Source organism: Vigna unguiculata, chromosome 8 (genome assembly GCF_004118075.2).
Source record: "Vigna unguiculata cultivar IT97K-499-35 chromosome 8, ASM411807v1, whole genome shotgun sequence".
Taxonomy (NCBI): Eukaryota; Viridiplantae; Streptophyta; class Magnoliopsida; order Fabales; family Fabaceae; genus Vigna; species Vigna unguiculata.
Window position 1 is genome coordinate 21,311,726 of NC_040286.1, and position 10,192 is coordinate 21,321,917.

The window sequence follows — 10,192 nt, forward strand, 5'->3', positions numbered from 1 at the left end:
ATCCAAATTAATCTGCACTTTCTTACACAAGTATTCAAACATGCAAAATGGCAACTTGACAACATAAGTGCAAACTATTTGGGATTTTAGAAATAAATCAGCAACATGTGCAAAAATTAAAAAATTATGTTCTTACATTCAAATTACATATATTTGAGCCGAGAACACAATGCAAGAAGAATCAAATTAATTAGGCAACTATAGAAAAAGTTATGCAACAAACAAGCATCAAAGGTTAAAGTTGTCAACAACCAAATCTGCGAAAACCTTATGAGAAAAACTATTCTCCTTACAGACCTCAAATTCAAGATATGACCAGTCAAAGTGAAGAATGTTCTATCTATGACCATCTGTTATAATCTTAGCTCGATCCGATGGTTAATGAAATAGGAATCGCAATTTTCCCAAGATTGCTCAATGTTGGAAAAAGGGTGGCACCCAATGGCCCAAAAGTGGTTCCTAACACCAACAAGTCAGTGAGTTCATTGTCTAGTTTGCGCCCTGTAAGACCAAGGAAAAATAACTATAATTCAAAGGTGATACTGGATGCGAGGAATATTAATTGAATTAATACATAAGGTCATAAATATAAATGAAGTATAGCACAGTTGGTTAGAGCCTTTTCATGACCTTGGTGATTAAGGGTTCAATTCATCTTGGGGTGGAGGTGCTTAGGTGAGCATAACTTATATGTGGTGATGGCTTATAATTTTATTTGGCATGTTTATAATTTATTTGGTTTTCTTTTCTTGAATTCATTGAATGGGTGGATATACTTTGATGTTGATATATGTGTTGAATGGCAAGAAAATGTGATGGTTGTTATGGTTTGGGAGTGTTGCTTGAGTATAGGGGGTTGTGTGTTTGAACCAAGGGGAAGTTAGCGTTAAGTGTTCGTGGAAGGGGTGCTAAGTTTGTTTTTCTTGATTCCCTTACATTAACGTGTATTAAGGGTAGTTTTCTCCGTTGAATTGCAAGGAGAGTACTTTATCCTCTCTTTTTTCTTTCTTTTTTTTTGTTTTGTTTTGTGATGAGGGATGTGGTAAAGTAGTGTCCTTTTTCTTTTACAGTTGGGGAATCATGTTGGGTTAGTGTTTTTTTTTTTTAATAAAAATTAGGTCATGTTGTGTCGACGAATTCATGGGGTATTTTGGAATTGATTCTTCCCTTTATCGTCTTACAATCTTGAGATAATGTGGTGAAGACCATAGTAGGATCAAATTTTATCTTTCTTGGAATTATGATCTTTGGTGTGTTGAATTGTGTGGCTTGGGCGTGTTAATCTTATTCTTATAAGAGATGGAAGAAAATTACATGGAACATGTTGGTGTAACTTTGAATAGATGTAATTTGTCTAGCTATGTATTTTGGTATATGGGCATTGGAAATATTTTAATAACTTTCTGATAATGAAGAATTAGAGGAATGATGCATGAGAGCAAATGGGGTTTTTTTTATCATGAGTGGTGTTAAGTTTCAGCTGGAAATTATTTAGGGTTAATTTTGATCAATTTTAGGTGAAAGGTGCATGAAGTGAATATGATTTCAGTGTGTGCAATTGTCTTGGATTTTGGGCAGTAAAAGTTCAGTAACAATAAGAGTCCAAGAGGTTGTGTCAATGATTTGTTGAATGCAATGCTTGGTTGCATAAGTGGTGTTGTATTGGTGGTTGATGTGCATGAAATGGAAGGTTGGAAGGTAAGGAATAGAATATTGTGAAGTTGTATGCATAACGAATGTACATATGCTAAATTCTATATGTTGGGTGCCTTTGAAATGACCAAAAACTGTGTTTGACACTACTTTTCGTATTTCTACGTGAGTTTACGATTGGTCTGGTGCTAAGCGTTAAGCAACCTGTTTTACAAGAGGTTTGGCATTGAGCGTTGGCTTTGGCGCTGAGCGGTGAGTTTATGAGGCGTAAGGTGTTAAGCGTTAGTCTTCTTGTGTTTGGCGGTGGTACTTACGAGGCAAATGGTGTTGAGCATTGGGTTGTCTACTTGTGGTGTTTTGCTTGGTTTGAATGATGTTGCAGGCTCTAAGGTGTCAGTGCATATACATTATGATTGGTGTGACACTTTGTAATGAATGTATACCATGACATGATGATAATGCGTGTTTACTTTTATGAATGTGAGAATTATATGCATATAAGTATGGTATGGTGCGATGTGACATGATTGGTATGAGCATGATGAGACATTGTTATGCTTGTATATGAATGTGATTAAAGGTAACTCTGAGTGATTGTATTGGAGGTGCACTTGGTCGAGGATCTCAATATGAGTAATGGGAAGTTGCATACTTTGTCGGGACTCGATAAGAGTAATGGGAGATTATGTATCTCGTCGGGGCTCTTGACATGAGTAATGGAAGTGGTATACTTCGTCAGGGCTTGCTACGAGAGTAATGGGAAGTAGCATCTTCAGTAAATTACGTATGAGAATTGGTTGGGTGGTTAATTATGAGATAATGCCATTTATTTTGATATTATTGGTGGTAATATGTTGATGATCACATGTTGTGACTTTGAGAACATGTGATAGGTGATAACTTATATGAGTTTTGATATATATTGTGGCAATGTTAGGTGAGTTGCATGTTAATGTACATTGTTATGTGAAATGTTACATGGTTAGCTCACCCTTACATGTTTGTAGTTGTGGTTTCCACCTATGATGATCGTATAACTTGTGTTATACGGGAGTAGATATTGATGCAGATACAATTGAAGAAGCCTAAACTGGGGGAGCTCGTGGGGATGCTTTGGGAGCTTTCTTTTTTTATTATTATTTGAAATTGTTCTTTTGAATAAAATGTAATCATTAGTGGATTTGATTTTTGGACTTGAAAAACTTTGTCTAAGTTTCATTTGGATGTTTTTTTTTAAAACCAGTTGGTGGTTGAACGATGTTTATTTTGGAAACTAAACCTTGTTTCAGTTAAACCTTCAACAGGTGATATTTTGAGATAAAATAATTGTGAAAATTTCTATTTAATAAATGGTATCTGTGTTTGTGTTTAACATTTTGGAAAAAAAGTCACACATGGCATCTCATAAGGGGGTGTTACACGCCTTACAATATCAGTGCAACCTGACGCTATACCATAATAGAAAAACATCCATATTTAAGTTAATATGGGTTATTTAACACTTCTTAAGTTACTTCCTACTTGGTTAATGTGCTAACATTTAAAATCTTTAAAAATATTTCACTCAGTCTGTGTCATAATACTCAATTTAAGACTCCCACCGAGACATTTAAAGACAATAACATACCATAGATTCTATGCATACAACCACTTCCATGAAATTTCATAACATTAAACAAGTTCAACAATTTAAACACAGTGAGACAAGACTAATCATAGCATCCAAATTACATTGAATAATCAATAATTAGAACAAACGCAACAAATAAAAAAATAATTAGTTTCCCTTACCTTAGAAAACAACTCCTCAAAGAAGCCTCAAACTATCATCGAACTTGCAAACCCTCTACCTCAACCTAGACACATCGAAAACACAATTGGACCAAGTCAATAAAGTCATTGGTTAGCAAAGAGTAAAAATCAAGGGTCTAGGATTACACAAAACCCAAAAAAAATCGCATACAAAACCGAAAACAGATTGTGTATCGAAGGAAACCGAAGTTTGGACTTACCCGAATGAAAAATCTATTATGTTGGACTTGAAAAGAGTTCCGCGACGATCACAACATGATCATTGGACATGAAAAGGATGTAATGTGAGTGAGAAGTTAGATGAAAATATGGAAGTTGTGGAAATAATCCGTTTTGAGAGAATGAAAAGGGATCATGTAATTGTGGCTTAACACGAGTTGGTTTTGAGTTTTTTTTTTTTTTAAAACAAGGTTTTACAAATTTTATAATTAGTATTTTATACTTTTATAATTTTGTAGTTTCAAAATTTTATAGTTTTATACTTATTAAGAGTAATAATTTTAAATTTTTTATAATTTTATAATTTTATAGTTTTATAACTTTATAGTTTCATAACTTTATAATTTTATAATGTTATAATTATTTAATTGTATGATTTTATAATTTTATAGTTTTATAGTTTTATAATTTGATAAATTTACATTTTGACAGTTTTATGTGAAATTTTATAATTGTATAATTTTATAATTTTATAATTGTATAATTGTTTAGTTTTGTGAGTTTGTAATTTTATTATCATCTAATTTTTTATACTTTATAATTTAATTTATAGTTTTATAATTTTTATTGACTTTAGGAAAAAATTTTGTTAAATACTATAAATTATTGCAAGAGATTTTCATCATCTTTATTTCTTGTAATGAAATACTATATAACCATATTTAAATAAGGTGTTAGTATAAGATAACCACTGTGTCATATAGTTAAAAAGAAATCGTAACATCAATTACTTAATTAAAAAAGATTTTAAAATATTGACGACTTAATATACTATAAAAATTTAATAAAAACTAATTAAAGTTTTCAAATTTACCAAGCCTCAAAATTTAACTAAGACAAAATAAATTGAAGAGTTGGCATGAGAAATAATTCACTTATGAACTTATATTAAGAAAAAAAAAGTTAGGATGAGAATCTTATATTCAATCTGATCCTCGTATAGTTGCTTTGTCACACAAACTAGTGATTATTTTAATTCCTTGAAATAAACATTTCAGTGACATTGTCCGTTAACATATTCTAGTTTCATTATCCAAGTAAAAACAGCATAAACCTTACTTTATGGTTAATTATAATGCAGACTACATGAATATTTGGGCTCTCTCTTTCTTCTATTTGATTTCTTATATTTTGCATTTTTCTTTTATGATAGTCCATTTGTCACCTAAGTGAACTTTAAGTTTAATGTAATATTACAAAATCAATTTATTAGGTAAAGTTTGCACTCATATATATATATATACATAAAATCGTCTTCTCTTTAGTCGGTATAGGATCTCCAAGACATTCTTCATGTCGAGGTATATACATCTCAAGACACACTCCTCACGTCAAAGTATATACATCTCAAGCTTGGAACTAAACATTAATAGAAGGTCGATAGTGGTCTGATAACAAATAACATAATAAATCCAATAAAAAATAAACTTTGTTAAGATAGACTCTAACTTATGACTTTAATATTGTATTATAATATGTAATTTTAATTTAATTCAACTCTATAAAACTAATTTATAAAATAAAGTTTATAACGACATATATACTATAAAACTTTCTCATCACTTGTTAATATGGACATAGATTTGAATGCAGGAAGTCAATAAGAAAATGGGAAGAAAAGAACAAACTACGGTGAGATTCTTAATGTACCATATGTTTCCATCAATTATCATACAAAAGATTCCTTAATTTATGTTGGTACAACCGTTCCTTAATTTATTCAACTGTTGTGACTGCAAGAAAATCACTTAGCAGTAGATATGTCCCAAGGTAGGACACAAAAATTGACCAAACCCACCAATTTTTTAATCCTTATATAACTGTTTGATTTTCACATTGTTGATACGTGAATTCTTAAATTCTTTGGGTTTGTTGGCTAATCATGGCACAAAGTACTAAATTTAGTATTTGGCTAGTCATTTATCTATTGTATAATAAATATACAATAAATTGCTAGTATGTTGAGAGCATTTGTAGACCCAACTGAAATACCATAGAAATGCTAAAATGAAACATCGTGTTGAATTTATTTCTATTGATATAGTCTTTATGTAATAAAATTGAAGAATTATTAATATTTCATACCATAGTATGCATCTTATTAATTCATAATTTTGCTAATAAAAAAACTCCATCAACATTAGTTCATCATACGTTTAAAAGATCAATGTTTTTATAGTAATGGTTTTAATTTATCATAAAATTGCAAATTTTGCTAATAAAAAAACTCCATCAACATTAGTTCATCATACGTTTAAAAGATCAATGTTTTTATAGTAATGGTTTAATTTATCATAAAATTGCAAATTGGAAAGAGAAATGTGATTCTAGATTTATTCAAATTATGTGTGTGTATTTCTTTTAACTTAAATTGATACATGAGTTCATTTATTAGCTACATATCGTCATCGATATTTTAGACAATCCATATTTAATAAACTAATTGAAAAAATGAAAAATTTAGTAGGCAGTAAATAAATCATTGTTGAAGGTAAAGTTTTCACCAATAGTAGTATAGACTGTACTATCATTTTTTTTTTCAAACGGTGCCGTGTAACTACTAACTAATCTATTTGGAACTGCATTCTTAATCGTAGAAAAATTCTCTAAGAGTCAACTTTTACAACATAACTAATTTTTCTAATAAAGCATCACATTTGAAAACCCACTTAAAAGAATGCGCAACTTCAATAAAAGGTAAGTGAATGCTAATATAATGTTTTTTATCTCTGAGAACAATTTGTCCATATCTTTAGAAAATAATACAATTTTTATAATATTCAATTAGGGTGGACTAGTCACCAATATAACTTCTAAATACACGATTTTACATACTCAGTCCGAATTACACAGGTACTCGAAGAATACTCTTTAATGACTTTAGCATAATCTTTTACGAATATATCTTCCTTCTATTTCTCTTCAAAACTCGAAACTATCTCACTATGAGACAATTACTCAGTTTTTTAGAGTTTCATACTCCCACCTCACAGACACTTTGTCCAAATTCGCTAAGCACAACCATTAATTTGCTTGGCACACTGCAATAGAAGAATATTTTAAAACCTCGTTTTCTTAAACATGGAATGATGCTAAATCAATGTTTCCATCCCCAACCTGAAAAAAAAAGATGGAGTGGGAAACATGCGTGAGCCTCTAAAAATGTCAACAAATGAACACATGGTAATTAATATCCAAATCATTGTTTATTCTTCTTATAAAATACAAGGTGGTTGCAACACGTAACAGTGGAACAATCGCATTAAAAATCGAAGACGAGCCAGTAATAGCACAACAATTATTGTTGATGTTGCATGTGATATAGATATTTCTTATAAAACCACTCCTACTCACTCTCGAATGAAGCGAATGAGAGCAACAATCAATATAAAACACACTAAATTGATATAACAACAACCACACTTTTGACTTTTTTCCTTTCGTTTTTTGCCATTAGTCTCAATCGATTTTCTTCACTTTTTCTCCTTCTCGTTCTTATTCCAAAAATTACTAATACATTTAATGTTCATGATGGAAATGTGTCAAAATGACTTATTTCTCCCACCCAGATGTAAAGGTCAACCTGGTGATATAGCTAACTAATACTTAAAATGTCACGTTAAGGAATCCATTGGGAACCGACTACTTTTAAGACCAGAAGGTACAATATATATTGGCATTTATATTATAGAAAACTATATTATCTTAAGGGGTTTCTCAAAAGACCCTAAATACTCATTGTCGATGTTATACATTAGTATAACGACTCATCAGTCTTGAAACATTTGTAACATAATTGTCATATAGAGTATTTTCCTTTTTATATGATGCAATCTATTGCTTATAAATAAAAATGTCTTTGGGATTAAAATATTTATTCCTAAGATAGAAAGCATTAACGAAAACTGCATGGATTCATAGAAACAATAGTCAAACATTCAATTTATCCAATATTAAAATATCTTTTTTCCTGAGAACGTTGAAGCCTAGTAGAAACATATCCTCGTTCATGCTCTTCTCTAAGAGCCATCAAAAATAACATTTCAAAATAAGGCACAATTTCTTCATCATCCCCATCAAAACTGTTTTCAATTATATCTTAAACTAAAATCTAAAATTATATTTGATATGGTCTTGCTTTTGGTGCAATTCATATAACAAACAGCTAATGTAAATTTTAAACCTTTTATCTCTATTTCTTTGGAGTCTTCAAACAAAAAATAAAAGGAGTTTAAAACAAAGAAAACAAAGGATTGAGATTCATTCATAAAATTCTAATAATCAAGACGAGCTACAATAGGTGATTCCATTTCATTTCACGGCTAATGAAATTAAAGTTTGTTTCAGGATCTCTAGAACGAAGTAGGAGAACTACCTTACATGATCCAGAGCTCTAATCTCCAAAATGTATGTTGAATTTGTTAGCAATGCCTCATATTTTGTCAATTATTGATTTAGTGATATTTTTTTTTTATATTTCTTTGTTGAGACCGTGAATTTTCTGTTCTGTGAGAACTACAACTAGAAACACTGTTTTAAGTAAAGCATACAAATAAAAAATAACAAGAGAAACAAAATTGAAAGGCGTAAAAGATGAAAAAACAGTTAAGGTGGTTTTTGACGCAATGAAAGGACATTGGACGCATCAGTTAGCAGAGTAGATCACATGATTTTCAGCCTTGTGAAAAAGGGTAGAGAAAGACCAAAAAAGAAGCTGAAGAAAATATTGAAAGGAATCTCATGGTGAATAGTTTTAACCAAATCCAATGCTATGGTGGAATTATGTGATTTATGTAGTCAATCCCTAAGTAGGTTATTCATATTTCAAATTTTGAATACAAGACTCTTCATCTTAAGCAATAATAAGCATTGAATCAAAATAGGAGAGGAGGGGGTTCTCCAGAGGAAAAAGTAGAGTGGGTGGAGGATTCAAGGTTTGAAACGGATGTTTCAGAGCAAAGTGAGAAAAAATCTGGTGTCTCTAGAAGATACTAATGAAGATGGGTAATTATGAATCAAGCAATGTGAGTCTTGCTTGCACAGTAGAAAGAGCGTGGGAAACAACATCCAATTAGGGATTTTTTAAATAGTGAATAGAGGAGGGAAATCTCAACTTCTCACCTGAAAAGCTTCAAAAATAATGCTGTTTTGAAAAAAAAAAGGGTTTTGCAAAAAGGCTTGGCCTAACACTGCCAAGGCTGCCATGTTGGCCATGACTGCAGCTCATATAGCCGTTATTCAAAACTTTGTAGCAGTTTATGGCCTCTGCGCCACTATAACACCCTATTATTGATAACTATAGTTCCTTAATCACTCTCCATATTGGACAAACCTTCACGGAAGTTCGTTTTTGAAGTTTATGACATATTCAATGGTAACATCCTTGATTTGTAATTCATTTTCAGACGTATGATACGGTCCCACTTTGAAGTTCTCACAAAGCATTCTCCCCTAGTGTCTACATCACATTCTTTTTGTATGCAGAGAATATTAGACAAATATTCCTGAGTGTCCATCTTATATTTTTCGGAGTTTGTCCTAACGATCCCCAGTTTGGATCACATTTTCTGATAGCAGGCTGGAGTCATCAAGGCCACCAGGAAAACATCAAAACCCATATGGTTCAATGATTAAACTGAGGAATATTGTTTTATTAGAATAATAAAAAGATGTCCCTCTAGGATTGACTCACAGAAATAATTCAAGGTTTTTATAAGACCTATCGGTGTAACAAGAAAGGTAAAGAGAAAAACTTCGAATTTTCTTTTTTTTTTTTTTAGTTTATTTTTCTTCTTTCTAGCGCATAACATTTTTTTGTGTTTTCATTGATCAACCTCCATGCCTCTTCAACTAAACACAGACCTAAATGAAACCTTGCAATCCATTTTGGACAAATCAGCCAACCTTCAAATACAACTTAACACTAATCAAGAAAACCACGATGGTGCTACATCGCCTTTAACCAAGCCCTGGAATCTCGCTAAACTGCTTTGGAAATTAAGCACATTATCCTCAACCATGCCCTCACCTCACTACTGTACTATCCACCTTATCTTCTCATTCTACTACCATACCACCACCCCACGATATGGCCTTTGACACTCTTCATATTTCCTCAAGCACCACGTCTTCCATTCCACCCCAAGTTTCCATCCCTTCCAAGCCGTTTTTACTACAACAACAACCACCACCCAACTCTTCCAAAACGTAGCAACTATCTCACAAGGGGATAAATTGTAACCTTAGATATCAAATAGATACAAAAATGGACAAGAAGCAAAAGAGAAACCTTCAGATTACTCAAATTATTAAGAAATCAAATTTAATAGCCATTCCAAAAATCCTAAAGTATAGCTGGACCAGACCCTGTGAAGGAACAAAGCGCAAGGACATTGCTTGAATTGTCAAATTCTCCAATGACCAATGCAGCTGTGGTTTTAACTATGAAAAATTATATTCATCAAACATACAAATGTTAGGAATCAATTAATTATTATCAAATTACATA

General features: G+C 31.6%; 1 protein-coding gene across 1 annotated transcript in view; it reads right to left on the reverse strand.

Annotated features, from left to right (window-relative positions):
• Positions 1-6,377: 6,377 nt before the first annotated feature.
• Positions 6,378-10,192, reverse strand: part of LOC114193315 — a 5,448-nt gene continuing 1,633 nt past the window's right edge. Inside the window, exon 4 of the mRNA XM_028083051.1 lies at positions 6,378-6,801. The gene's annotated coding sequence lies outside the window, so the exon portion shown is untranslated. The remainder of the gene's footprint in view (positions 6,802-10,192) is intronic.